The 13481-nt window shown below is 40.3% G+C and overlaps 1 pseudogene; it reads right to left on the bottom strand.

The window, feature by feature from the left end:
- Window positions 1–349: 349 nt before the first annotated feature.
- LOC127217700 (tubulin alpha-1A chain-like) lies at window positions 350–1757 on the bottom strand (annotated as a pseudogene).
- Window positions 1758–13481: the final 11724 nt, after the last annotated feature.

A 13481-nucleotide genomic window follows, 5' to 3' on the forward strand; every position in this document is an offset into this window, starting at 1 on the left:
TTCATTAGGGGTTATAGGTCTATTTAAATTGGTTATCTGTTCTTGATTTAATTTTGGTAAGTGATATTTATCCAGAAAATTGTCCATTTCTATGATATTTTTGAATTTTGTGGAGTACAGGTTTTCTTTCTTTCTTTTTTTTTTTTTAATACAGGGAATATTTTATTTAAAACCCATCAGTGAAATGGACAGCTTGGGTCTAAAAGTCATTCATATTTTAAACCATAAGTCAGTTAACTGCATGAAAGCACACATTGCTACATACAAATTAACTGAATAAGACCACAGCTTTCTTTGTTGGAATAGAATAAACTTCCCTGTAAAATAAAAGCAGCACCTTTGTGACAATTTAGTATTCTTCTCCTTCTTCCTCACCCTCTCCTTCAACAGAATCCACACCAACTTCCTCATAATCCTTCTCTAGGACAGCCATGTCTTCACGTGCCTCAGAGAACTCACCCTCCTCCATACCCTCACCCACATACCAGTGTACAAAGGCATGCTTGGCATACATCAGATCAAACTTGTGATCTAGGCGAGCCCAGGCCTCAGCAATGGCTGTGGTGTTGCTCAGCATGCACACAACTCTCTGGACCTTCACCAGGTCTCCACCAGGTACCACAGTGGGAGGCTGGTAATTAATGCCAACCTTGAAGCCAGTGGGGCACCGGTCCATAAACTGGATGGTACACTTGGTCTTGATGGTGGCAATGACAGCATTAATATCTTTGGGAACCACATCCCCACGGTACATCAGGCAGCAAGCCATGTATTTACCATGGCGAGGGTCACATTTCATCATCTGGTTGGCTGGCTCAAAGCAGGCATTGGTGATCTCTGCTACAGAAAGCTGCTCATGGTAGGCTTTCTCAGCAGAGATGACAGGGGCATATGTGGCCAGAGGGAAATGGTTGCGAGGGTAGGGTACCAGGTTGGTCTGGAATTCTGTCAGTTCAACATTCAGGGCCCCATCAAATCTGAGGGAATCAGTGATAGAAGATACAATTTGACCTATCAGTCTATGTAGGTTAATGTAGGTGGGGCGCTCAATGTCGAGGTTTGTACGACAGATGTCATAGATGGCCTCGTTGTCTACCATGAAGGCACAATCAGAGTGCTCCAGGGTGGTGTGGGTGGTGAGGATGGAATTGTAGGGCTTAACCACAGCAGTGGAAACCTGGGGGGGGGCTGGGTAGATGGAGAACTCCAGCTTGGACTTCTTTCCATAATCCACATAGAACCGCTCCATCAGCAGGGAGGTGAACCCAGAGCCGGTTCCCCCACCAAAGCTATGGAAAATGAGGAAGCCCTGAAGACCTGTGCACTGGTCAGCCAGCTTGAGAATTCTGTCCAAGACAAGATCAGTGATCTCCTTGTCAATGTTGTAGTGGCCATAGGCATAGTTATTGGCAGCATCTTCTTTGCCTGTGATGAGCTGCTCAGGGGGAAGAGCTGGCGGTAGGTGCCAGTGCGGACTTCATCGATAACTGTGGGTTCCAGGTCTACAAACACTGCCCGGGGCTTGCCAGCGCCTGTCTCACTGAAGAAGGTGTTGAAGGAGTCATTTCCTCCCCCAGTGGTCTTGTCACTTGGCATCTGGCCATCAGGCTGGATGCCATGTTCCAGGCAGTAGAGCTCTCAGCAGGCATTGCCGATCTGGACACCAGCCTGGCCAACGTGGATGGAGATGCACTCATGCATGGTTGCTGCTTTGCGGCTGCCCAGAGGATGGTGGAGGCAAAGATGAGGTGTTGCTTCTTACAGCGCAACTCTTAGGCGGTCAATGTAAGAGAACATAAGAGAACCTCAGAGTACAGGTTTTCAAAGTATGAACCAAAGATTCTCTGGATTTCCTCAGTGTCCATTGATATGTTCCCCTTTTCATTTCTAATTTTGTTAATTTGCATCTTCTCTCTCTGCCTTTTGGTTAGTTTGGATAAAGGTTTATCTATCTTGTTGATTTTCTTGAAGAACCAACTCTTTATTATGATGATTCTTTGTATTATTTGCCTAGTTTCTACTTTATTGATTTTAGCCCTCAAATTGATTGTTTCCTGGTATCTACGCCTCCGGGGTGACTTTGCTTCTTTTTGTTCTAGAGCTTTCAGTTATGCTGTTAATTCTCCAGTGTGACTATTCTCCAGTTTCTTCATGCTGTCACTTAGTGCTATGAACTTTCCTCTTAGCACTGCTTTCAAAGTGTCTTATGTGTTTAGGTATGTTATATCTTCATTCTCGTTGAATTCTAGGAGGTCTTTAATTTCTTTCTTTACTTCTTCCTTTACCCAGGGATGGTGTAATTGAGCATTGTTTAATCTCCATGAGTTTGTAGGGTTTCTGCAATTTGTGTTGTTGAATTCTAACTTTAAAGCATGGTGGTCTGATAAGATACAGGGGTTATTCCAATTTTTGTATCTATTGAGGTTTGCTATATTGCTGAGTATGTGGTCGATTTTAGAGAAGGTTCCATGTGGCACTGAGTAGAAAGTATATTCTTTTGTGTTTGGTTGGAATGTTCTATAAATGACTGTTAAACCCAATTGGGTAATAACTTCTGTTAGGTCCTTTGTTTCTTTGTTAAGTTTCTGTCTGGTGGACCTGTCTAGTGTTGAGAGTGGGATGTTGAATTCTCCCACTATAAGTATGTGAGGTTTTATGTGCGATTAGAGTTATAGTGATGTTTCTTTTATGAATGTGGGTGCCTTTGTATTTGGGGCATAGTTGTTCATAATTGAGACTTCAACTTGTTGGATTTCTCCTGTGATGATTAAGAAATGACGTTCTTCATCTCCTTTGATGGATTTTAGTTTAAAGTCTAATTTATTAGATATTTGTTAGTTTAAAGTCTAATTTGTTTCTTGGGTCCATTTGATTGGAAAATCTTTCCCAACCCTCAACTCTGAGGTAACATCTGTCTTTGAAGTTGAGGTGTGTTTCTTGTATGCAGCAGAAAGATGGATTCAGTCTTAGTATCCATTCTGTTAGCCTGTGTCTTTTTATAGGTGAGTTAAGAGCATTAATTTTGAGGGATATTAATGACCATTGAGTGTTAACTCTTGTTTGTATTGGATTTGTTGGTGGATTTTTCTTTTGGCTGTTTCTAAAGTGGGATTATCCTTTGCCTATGTTTTTGTGGGTGTAGTTGACTTCCTTAGGTTGGAATTTTTGTTCCAGAACTTTCTGTAGTGATGGATTAGTGAATATGTATTATTTAAATCTTGTTTTGTCATGGGATATCTTTGTTTCTCCATCTATAGTGATTGAAACCTTTGCTGGGTATAGTAGTCTGAGCTGGCATCTTTGTTCTCTTAGTGTTGATAGAATATCTATCCAGGACCTTCTGGCCTTTAGAGTTTCCATGGAGGAGTAGGGTGTAATTTTGATAGGTTGGCCTTTATATGTTACTTGGCCTTTCTCTTTTGCTGGTCTTAATTCTTTCTTTATTCTGTATGATTGGTGTTTTGATTATTATGTGACAAGGGGAGTTTTTTTTGTGGTTCACTCTATTTGATGTTCTGTGAGCTTCTTGTACTTTTATTGGCATGTCTTTCTTCAGGTTGGGATTTTTTTTTCTATGATTTTGTTGAATATATCTTCTGCACCTTTGAGTTAGGTTTCTTCACCTTCTTCTATACCTATTATTCTTAAGTTTGGCCTTTTCACAGTGTCCCATATTTACTGGATATTTTGTATCAGAGAATTGTTGAACTTAAGATTTTCTTTGGTCAATGAATCTGTTTCTCCTAGTGTATCTTCAACGCCTGAGATTCTCTCTCTTCCATCTCTTGTATTCAATTGGTTATGATTGCATCTGTAGTTTCTGATTGCCCAGCTTTTCTATTTCCAGCCATCCCTCAGACTGTGTGGGTATTTTTGTTTGTTCATTTGTTTTTGTTCTTGTTTTATGTGTGTATTTCAGCTTTCAAATCTTGCACAGTTTAAATTGTTTCCTGAAATTTTTGGTTTGTCTTTTCCTCCAGTTCTTGAATTTTTTGTTTGTTTTTTTTTCTTCCATTTCCTTAAGGGATTTTCTCATTACCTCTTTGTGAGTCTCTATCATCATCATGAAGTTGTTTTTAGGGTTGTTCTCTTATGCTTCATCTGTGTTGGGTTGTTCAGGTCTTGCTGTTGTTGAGTCCCTAGACTCTGGTGGCGTCATGTTGATCTTTTTGTTGTTGACTGTGTTCTTATACTGTTGTCTACCAATCCCTTCTTCCCCTCTCCTGGTAGGTACAGGACCAAAGTTCTCTTCTGGTGGGTACATGTAGATCTAATACTCCAATGGCTATCCTCCTCCAGTGGGCGGTGGTGGAACTCCTCTCGAGGGTGTAGGAGGATGCTGGCAGATTCCTGATGGGCCAGTCTGCCAGGGCAGGCTCCCCTGCATGCAGTTCCCAGCCCTCAGGGGGCTCTGAGCAGGGCACCAGAAGGTAGGCTCCTTCCATGGGAGGAAGTGGCCTATGCTAGGTTTCTTAACCACAATTGTGCGTTACTGCAGATCTCACATAAATCAGTCTTACAAACTCTACCCAAAGAGATCTAGCACGAATGTTACTTCACATTCCACTTAGGAAAGCCTAGACTGAAGGTATAGAAATGCATCTGTGTTTCTAGACAGAAAACACAAATCAGACATGTGAAGCCCTTTAAAAAGGAAAAGTTTCATTTATTTGCTGCTATGTTGGACAAACTTCTGAGGAAAGGAAATAGGGAAAATACTTTGAGTAAGTGTATGTTTTAAAAACTACACTTTCCTTGCAATTCTCTACATTGCTGAAATCACAATTTTGATGTTAAAACCCTGCATTTGTGAATAAAACATATGGCTTTGTATTTCTTGGTACAACTCCTTATTGTACTTTCTTTTTTAAAATTTTTTAATTTAAATTAGAAACAATCTTATTTTACATATCAATCCCAGTTCCCTCTTGTTATGATAACTCTTTGCTGCCAGCCTGGTCTCACAACAGCGTCAGCCCCAAATGAACACTCAGAGTCTTATATTAATTATGAACCTGTTGAGCAATGACTAGGGATTTTTATTGGTTAACTCTGTCTTAATTACTAACCCACTTCTATTAATCTAAGTATTTCCATGTGGTCTTATCTCACCAGAGACCTGTTACTCCTCTTGTGTCCTACATGGTGACTGCTCTTTGCCTACACCTCCCAGAATCCTCCTCATCTCCTAGACCCGCCTATCTTGCTGCCCTACCCTCTCCCTCCCATTGTCCATTGTTCCCAACTCCCCCCATCGCACTCCCCATCCACTCCCCATGCCTTCTATGGGGGAATCTTCAAAGTCTGTCACATCATTTAGAGCAGGGCCTAGGCCCTCCCCCATGTATTTAGGCTGAGTTAGTATCCCTCCATAGAGGAATGAGTTCCCAAAGTCCATTCGTGTACTAGGGATAAATACTGGTTCTACTGTAAGAGGCCCCATTTACTGCCTAGGCCTTCCAACTGTCACCCTGTTAGGAGTAGGTTTTTCCCCTGGCTGGTCTGGTCCCACCGCCTGCCACAAATAACACACAGAGACGCTGCATTTGATATATAAATGCTGTTGGCCAGTTACTTGTTTCTTATCAGCTAGTTCTGTCTTAAATATTAACCCATTTCTATTAATCTAAGTACTTCCACATGGTCTTATCTTACCGGAGAGAGGGGCTGGCATTCTACCCTGCAGTCCTCCGTCTTGATTCTCCTCCCTACTATTTCCTCTCTCCACCTAGTTTCCTAGTCCCACCTACCTTGCTTTCCTTTTGGCCAACAGTGCTTTATTCATTAACCAATAAGAGAAACATATTTACAGAATGACATCTCCCATCATCACCCACATTCAGGGGGCCTGGTTCGATCCTATACTGGTTCCCCAGCTGTCAGACTGGGTTCCATGAGCTCCTACTTGCTCAAGTCAGCTGTTTCTGTGGGTTTCCTCAGCCTGGTCTTGACCCCTTTGCTCATTATTCCTCCCTCTCTACAACTGAGTTCCAGGAATTCGGCTCAGTGCTTAGCTATGGGTGTCTGCTTCTGCTTTCATCAGCTACTAGAGGAAGGGTCTAGGATGGTGTTTAAGGTAGTCATCAATCTCATTATAGGAGAAGGGCATTTAAGGTAGCCTCTCCACTATTGCTTAGATTCTTAGTTGGGGCCATCCTTATGAATTTCTGGGCATTTCCCTGGTGCCAGATTTCTGTTTAAACCTATACTAGCCCCCCCCTCTATTAAGGTGTCCCTTTTCTTGCTCTCCTCTACCTCCACCCACCCCCACTCAATCTTCCTGATCCCTTGTGTTCTCTCCCTTCCTCTTCTACTTCCCTACTTCTCACCCCTCCCCCATGGCTCCCAATTTGTTCAGGAACTCTTGTTTATTTCCTCTTCTCTGGGGGACCATGTAGGTCTCTCTTAGAGTCTTCCATGTTTCTTACCTTCTCTGAAGGTGTGGATTGTAGGCTGGTAATCCTTTGCTCTATGTATAATATCCAAAACAGTGAGAAGATTTTTCCATGAGACCTAGAGCAATGATTTTTTTAGAAAATCGAAGAGGATTCAGATTTGTGTTCATTGTTGTGTAGGGCTAAGCTGGTAGGTATATTTAATATGTATGTTGAGTTTTATTTTGCACCCAAGACAATATGTTAACAAACTAATTCATGCCAAATATTCTTAGAAATTTTATGATGAAAAATAAAATCGTGATATCCTTTGTTTCATACATGCCCCAGATTTTCTCTTCTGGGTGGGTATCCCTATATTCACAAATAACTGGCTTTACAATGTATTCTGATGTATCTTGTTAGACAATGATTGTTGGGCGTTTTTATTTGCTTATATAATTTTAAAAAATGGTGCCAGGCACTAAGCCCAGGGCCTTCCATAAGTTTTACTACTGAGCCCCTGCCTTAGCCCTGTCTGTTGAGTTCTTATTGCAACTAAGAATTCAGATATATCATTAAAGGCCTCAGATATTCTGTGTGGGTTTCATGTTGGGGACTACCCAAACATCTGTTTAGGACATAGTCAGAGTCTCAGATAAGAATGAAGGCCTCACAAGAGACCTTACTGCATCTATGTCATACATATGCAATATGTTTAAACACTCATTTCAACAAAGGACTGTAGAAAAATTAAACATTATTCATTCCTCATGAAGGTACAGTTAAAGATTTTATAAAGCATTTCTTCACCCATATCATTTCCCATTCCATTGAGCTTAGGAATTATTTTCTCCTGTTTTGTCATCCCAAACTCCCACAGCCCCATGCTTCTACCACAGTAGGTGCTACATGCAATGGAACAGATTTGTGCAAATATGTCCATCATCTCCAAAATAGAACATCCACAAAATCAGAAAGAAAAATCCTCTTTCCCCATGGATATCTAAAACATATTTCTGCACAGAATTCTGTAAGAGTTCTTTTTGAATTCCTGATGAAATTAACAAAGTACACGAGTGCTATGGATTATCTTATAGTATATTCAAATATTTGTCTCCCTAATACAGAAAACAAGGAAGAATGACCCATATGTTTTCTAAGAATAAATACCTTTTTTATCACGAAGAGCTTTGGAAATCCACAAAGGAACTAAAAGAAAACCAGAAAAGAGCAGAAAAATGGCATTACCCAGGGAAATAAACTGGTAGGGAGATAGGAAACAGCATAATCTAGGCAGTCCTACCCTTGTAAGTCTCAAGTATACTATCAGGTCTTGTTAAGAGTTAGTCATCTGGCAGATGGGCGAGTAGTGGAAAGAAATACCATTTTGTCATTCTATATGAACTGGCAGTGGTCAGGAGCCTATCTTGAGGGAGAACCTATTGATCAAAACTGAGCTACCTCAAGATGGGGGTGGATACTGAAATGAGGGAACACCCAAAAATGAGGGAGCCTCAGGTTCGCCTGGCGTAGACACTGGGTGAGGGAAATCAGAGAGGCAGTTGTGAAGAGCACAAAGTCTGAACACTAACAGACACTTTAAAGCGTGCAGGTAGCAGGCTCAAGGGGTGTGGGGGTAGGGAGTATATGAGGAGCGACAGCCCTACCCTTGGTGCCTGAGGAGCAGATCTGATCAACTGCAAATAATTCTGGAGTTTGAAAGTTCTGAGGCTAAGGCCATAGAGTGGATGGAATTCTGGAGCCACCTATCTGCCCTTCATTGCTGTCAGGTCATAAAAGCTCTGAAAGTTTAAGGGATGTACATGATACTCACAGTTGCATTCCTCATATCAGCAGAGTGCTTTAATACTCAAGAGATCTGGGAAGCACAAGGACAGGTCTTCTACCTATGCCTATCTCAGTGCTTTGTTTGCCTCCCATACTCCAAATGCACTTGAGAGACATCCTCCAGCTACGACACTAGCCACTCCAGGGAGTATAGTTTGGGAGTCTCAAGGGGCTGAGAGGATCTTCCCAGTCTGCAAATGAAAAGCTAAATGTGGTTAACAGAGCAGACCACCCAACTATGTAAAGGAGGGAAACAACTAAAGAGGAAGACAGTGGACATCAGACACTCATGCAATGCACACTGCATAATAGCATAAAACTACAGGAAAGACGAGAGCACACATATTTAACTGAATATCCCCAACCCCCATGATAAATGGCCAAATCCAATGTTGAAAGACACAAAAAAAAGCTTCTCCAACACCTCATCTTTTCTTTTTGTTCCCCTGTGATTCCCTTTTTCTCCTTGATGTGTAGTGAGCCTCTTTTCTGCATATTTATATTCTTCATGTTTTCATTTATTTCCCTTCACATAGTTTATGTGCTTTTTCCATTTGCTTATGCAATATCCTAGTTAGCTTCCATTTTGATTGAGGAATTACCAAAATTAGGTTGGACTGTGAACACATCAGCAAGAGATAGTCTTGGTTGATGATTGAGGTGGGAGGGCCTAGCCCATTGTGGGTGTCACCATCTCTAGGCAGGTGGGTCTGGGCATAAAAGAAAGCCAGCTGAGTAAGTGAGAAAACAAACCAATAATCAGTGCTCCTCCATAGTTTCCACTTCAGTTCCTGCCCTGACTTCCCTCAGTGATGGACTGAGACTTGAAATTGTAAGCTGAGATAAAGCCTCCCCAACCCCAAGTTGTTTTCGTTCAGAATGTTTCATTACAGCAACAGAATGAAACTAGAACATGAAATTTTTCTAGAGTGGGGAAGCAATATTTTTTTTCGTTTCTTCTGTTTTGCTTCTTATATTTCCTAGGAGTATTTTGACTGGACTATGTTGGGTAATAGCCTCAGGCCATAAGGAATTGAGTCAGGCTGTACTGGGCAATGTCCCCTAGCCATAAAGAGTTGTTTGGCCCAAGCCTGGCTGTTCTGATCAGCCTGTAGAAAAAATAATATGCCTGGCTATAGAAAATAAGCCACCCTGCTTCTGACCAAACCTCAAAAGAATAGATGTAACTTTCTGCTAGCTACTTATGTATATATACATGTCTCTTACGTTCTCTAAATGTGCTCAACCTTCATCTCACAGAAAATTTGGGACCTCTTTATATTCCAATAAAGCAGTTTCCGCTTAATGAGATCAAGTCTGACTGCATCTTTGTCTCATTTTTCTTATGTCTGTTGCCAAACCCAGGAATTCTTTTAGGGTCCTCTTGAGCAGAAATCCCTCCTAGGGGTCATTCCTTCAGAAGTATAGACACCCTAAAATCTCACTGTGGTGATTTGAATAAGAATAGCTCCCATAGTGTTATAGATTTGAATACTTGGTCACTAGGGAGTGGCACTATTTGAAAGGATTAAGAGGTGTGGCTTTGTTGGAGGAGGTGTGTCACTGGTGATAGGCTTTGAGGTTTCAAAAGCCCATACCAAGCCCAGAGTCTCTCTCCTGGCCAGTGGATCAGGATGGATCTCCCAGCTACTTCTTCAGCACCATTTCTGCCTGTGTGCTGCTATGCTTCTTCCCACCATGATGATATTGGACTAATCATCTGAAATAGTAAGTAATCCCACAATTCAATGCTTTCCTTTATAAGAGTTGCCTTAATCATGGTACCTCTTCACAGCAATAGAACACTGACCAAGACACTGAATATATAGACTAAACAGCTACTAGTCCTATTTCTGCCTTCATGAGCAGTCCTGTAGGTGAAATCTCAGTTCTTACGACTTTGTTATCCCAGTTTGACCCCAATCCTCTTCTCTCTTTGGAATCTTCCCCATCCATCTTCCTGTGACCCTTCCTCTGACCTCATTTTCCAACGTTCTCTGACCTTCAGGCTGGGAGACCTTCCACCATTTGGTCACTGCTACCCACACACACAAATTCTACAGGACAAGATAACCGTGCATCTGGGTCTGACTCATAGATGTGCTGACCAGACCCCAAAAGCTCTAAGAACTTCCCATTCCTTTTCTGGTCACAAAGTCTTGGAGGTCCCAGGAACTGTTCACAGTTAATGACTTTGAGAACTCCTCTAGTCTTATGAATGTGAGGACAACCCCCCCCCCCAACCCTTAGGTTTATTTTCATCTTTTCCTTAAACCTGGAGATGCCTTATGTAGTAAGATAAGACTTTCTGCCAGTTATATCTTTCATTTAAAATTCAAACCAAAATTTTAAAATGGGCTCTAAAATCTCCAGGTTAGCAAGCTCCAGACCACCAAACTCGTTTACTTACTTACTCAAATCTGGCCACAGCACTCTTTCAATGATCACCATTGCTGGTCCCAATGTGATACTTTCAATTTTGACATTCTTAGACAACCTCAAACTACATAGCAAAGAATCTGAGGCCCCCTCCCCCATGTGCCCCCCCAACTTATTTTAATCCCTCTCATCCTACCACTTAGCTACCACTTACAACCACACCCAGAGCTTGGAAGGAAATGAGGTAAAATCAGCATTAATGCGTAATGGCAACTGTTTCTACTGGGTTTCCAATCCTGTTTCCCTAGTGACATAGGGTGATCTTTTTGTTCTTGGGACTTCCTTGCCTTATGTCTTTGGTCTGCCTTTGTTTCTGCCCCACCACGCTTGAATACTCTTGCTTTTATTTCTACTTTTTAGTTACTTGTCAATCTTTTCAGGCAGTCTGCCTCCATCTGCAGATACACACAAACTGGTTATGGAGATGTAGGTCATTGGGTTCAGCCTTACAGAAATTTAAATGTCTTTTGGGTATGCATAACATTGAAAAATTGTCACAGGCTGTTTTATTTCACAGAAAAGCTTGCTCTGGAGTTGGGATTTTGCCTGCTTGCTTCAGCCCAAAATATATTTATCTCAGCTTCCTCCAGAGCCTCTATCCTGGGTCAGGCTGGCCTCCTGACTCTGTGACAGAGAGAAAAAACAGAAAAAGACATTATGTGCCTGAAAACTGCTAAAAGGTAAACTATTTCCAATACAGGCTATTATTGTTTACCTCGTGGTATGAAGATTCTATAATCAAGCCAGCTAACAATATACTCATACATGGAAAAGATAAAAGGGACCCTTCGTCTAAAATTTCTTAATATAACTCCAGCATCATAGTTTTAACCAGGATCAATTAATTAAATTATGTTAGATGACATAAGTATAAATTTAATGACAATTATGATTTTTTAAACTACATGATGAATAAGTTATAAAGGCTATCTTATGTTATTTTTTAATGAGGTGTACCTGAAAACTTATAAGGCCTAATGGTTTAACAATCTATACATATATAATATTTATTCTGTTACTCTGTGTGTAATTTGGATTTAACATTCTTTTATTAAGGTGGTGTTACACAATATCATTTCAGATGAACAGTTGCCATCCTCAGAACTTCAGTGTGCCTGCTTAAAATAATTACAGCTAAACATTAATATTCCTTCAAATAAGGATATAAACAAGGTCATTGCACCTTCCCCTGAGTATCCAGTCACATTTCTCAGCTGTCTATATGCAATTAGACCCTAAGTTTATGAGGTTTTCTAGGTGAGTTCAAGGTTTTCTAGGTAGACAGGATATAAACTAAAAAAAAGAGGAGGTCTATCTATGCAGCACTGAATAGGCTGTTATATATACTGAGTAAGAGACCCAAATATTGCCTTGAAAATTTTCTTAGAACAAATGACTTTATTTGTAACTGTTATGTCTCATGGTATTTACATTTTTTTTTAATCAAGAGAGATTCTTCTAAAAGTTAAAATAGCTAAAATGTCTAGCTCCCTGAATACTACCTTCCCTACACACACACACACACACACACACACACACACACACACACACACACACACAGACACACACTTCTTTGTTCTTGTTTATGAAAAAATGTACCCCCATTCAAGATTGTGAATCTCTGAAGCTCTTGCTGAAATGTGAACTTCCTTTCTCTCCAGATCTATAGGTTATTATGAGGGTAGCCTAAAAAGGCTTTAAAGTTCCAATAAAAAGTTAACTTAAAACCTACAAAAACAGCTTGATAGTTAAAAATCCAATTGCAGGTAATCATAATTTGCTACAGAATGGCATGTATAAATTCCTATGGTTATGATGGTATGTTTATGCTAACAAAATCTGACTTAAAGATGTATGTCCTTGCTAAATTTGTTGAGATTTAGCTATTTAGAGAAACAGAGTTTAAAAGAAAAACTGTGATATTTTGTAAAAGCACATTATAAAAGGATCAGAAAAATAAGGTTCCCAGTCTTTCTATGGACAATAGCTATGGATTAAAGTTTATTTTGATAATGAACAAGCTTCAATTCAAAGCTATAATTTTAAGGCTCAAAATCCTAACAAAAATAAAATTATAAAGTCCTAATCTTATGAGAGCTACTAACCTATTATAAACTGTTTTTGTTTGTTAGTTTGTTTTTTGAGACAGTGTTTCTGTGTGTATCAAGTCTGTCCTGGAACTCAACTTGTAGACTGGGCTGTCCTCCATCTCCCAGAGATCTGCCTGCTTCTGCCTCCCAATTGCTAGGGATTAAAGGTATGCATGACCACGTCCGGCATAAACTGTTAAAGATAACTAGGACATAAAAATTAATGGCAAGTCACTTTATAAGTGATCAAATTCTTTAATGTACTCAAAATTGTGTTTTTAAACTAATTTGTACTTATATGATTGTAGTCTTGTTATCAAAGTAAGTTAAAAGTAAGCTTAAATTTCATTTAATGCAAAATAATAGTCCAAATAAGGTATATATAAACTGCTTATAAAAAATTAAATGCTTAAAATGGGTTAAATTTACAATACCCTTGATGGGCCAGATATTCTTAGGCTCAAGTAGTACCCTTTCCCTTGGATAGGGCACAACCTCACCAGAATAAATTACATGGTAGCCTTCTTCCAGCATAATGATGCATGGAAAATGAGACCTGCCAAAAGTCTTTTGCTTCTACCTCCAGCTGTGTAGGCCTTACCAGCTCTGGCAGTGTAGGCCAAATTAAAACAACAAACAAACAAACAAACAAAACCCCCTTCTGTATGGAAGATGAATTACTTCCAATGTCTCATATGACTGGGGGATGGATTCTCTTGCCCAGTTG

Source organism: Phodopus roborovskii, unplaced genomic scaffold, assembly GCF_943737965.1.
Source record: "Phodopus roborovskii unplaced genomic scaffold, PHOROB, whole genome shotgun sequence".
Lineage (NCBI taxonomy): Eukaryota > Metazoa > Chordata > Mammalia > Rodentia > Cricetidae > Phodopus > Phodopus roborovskii.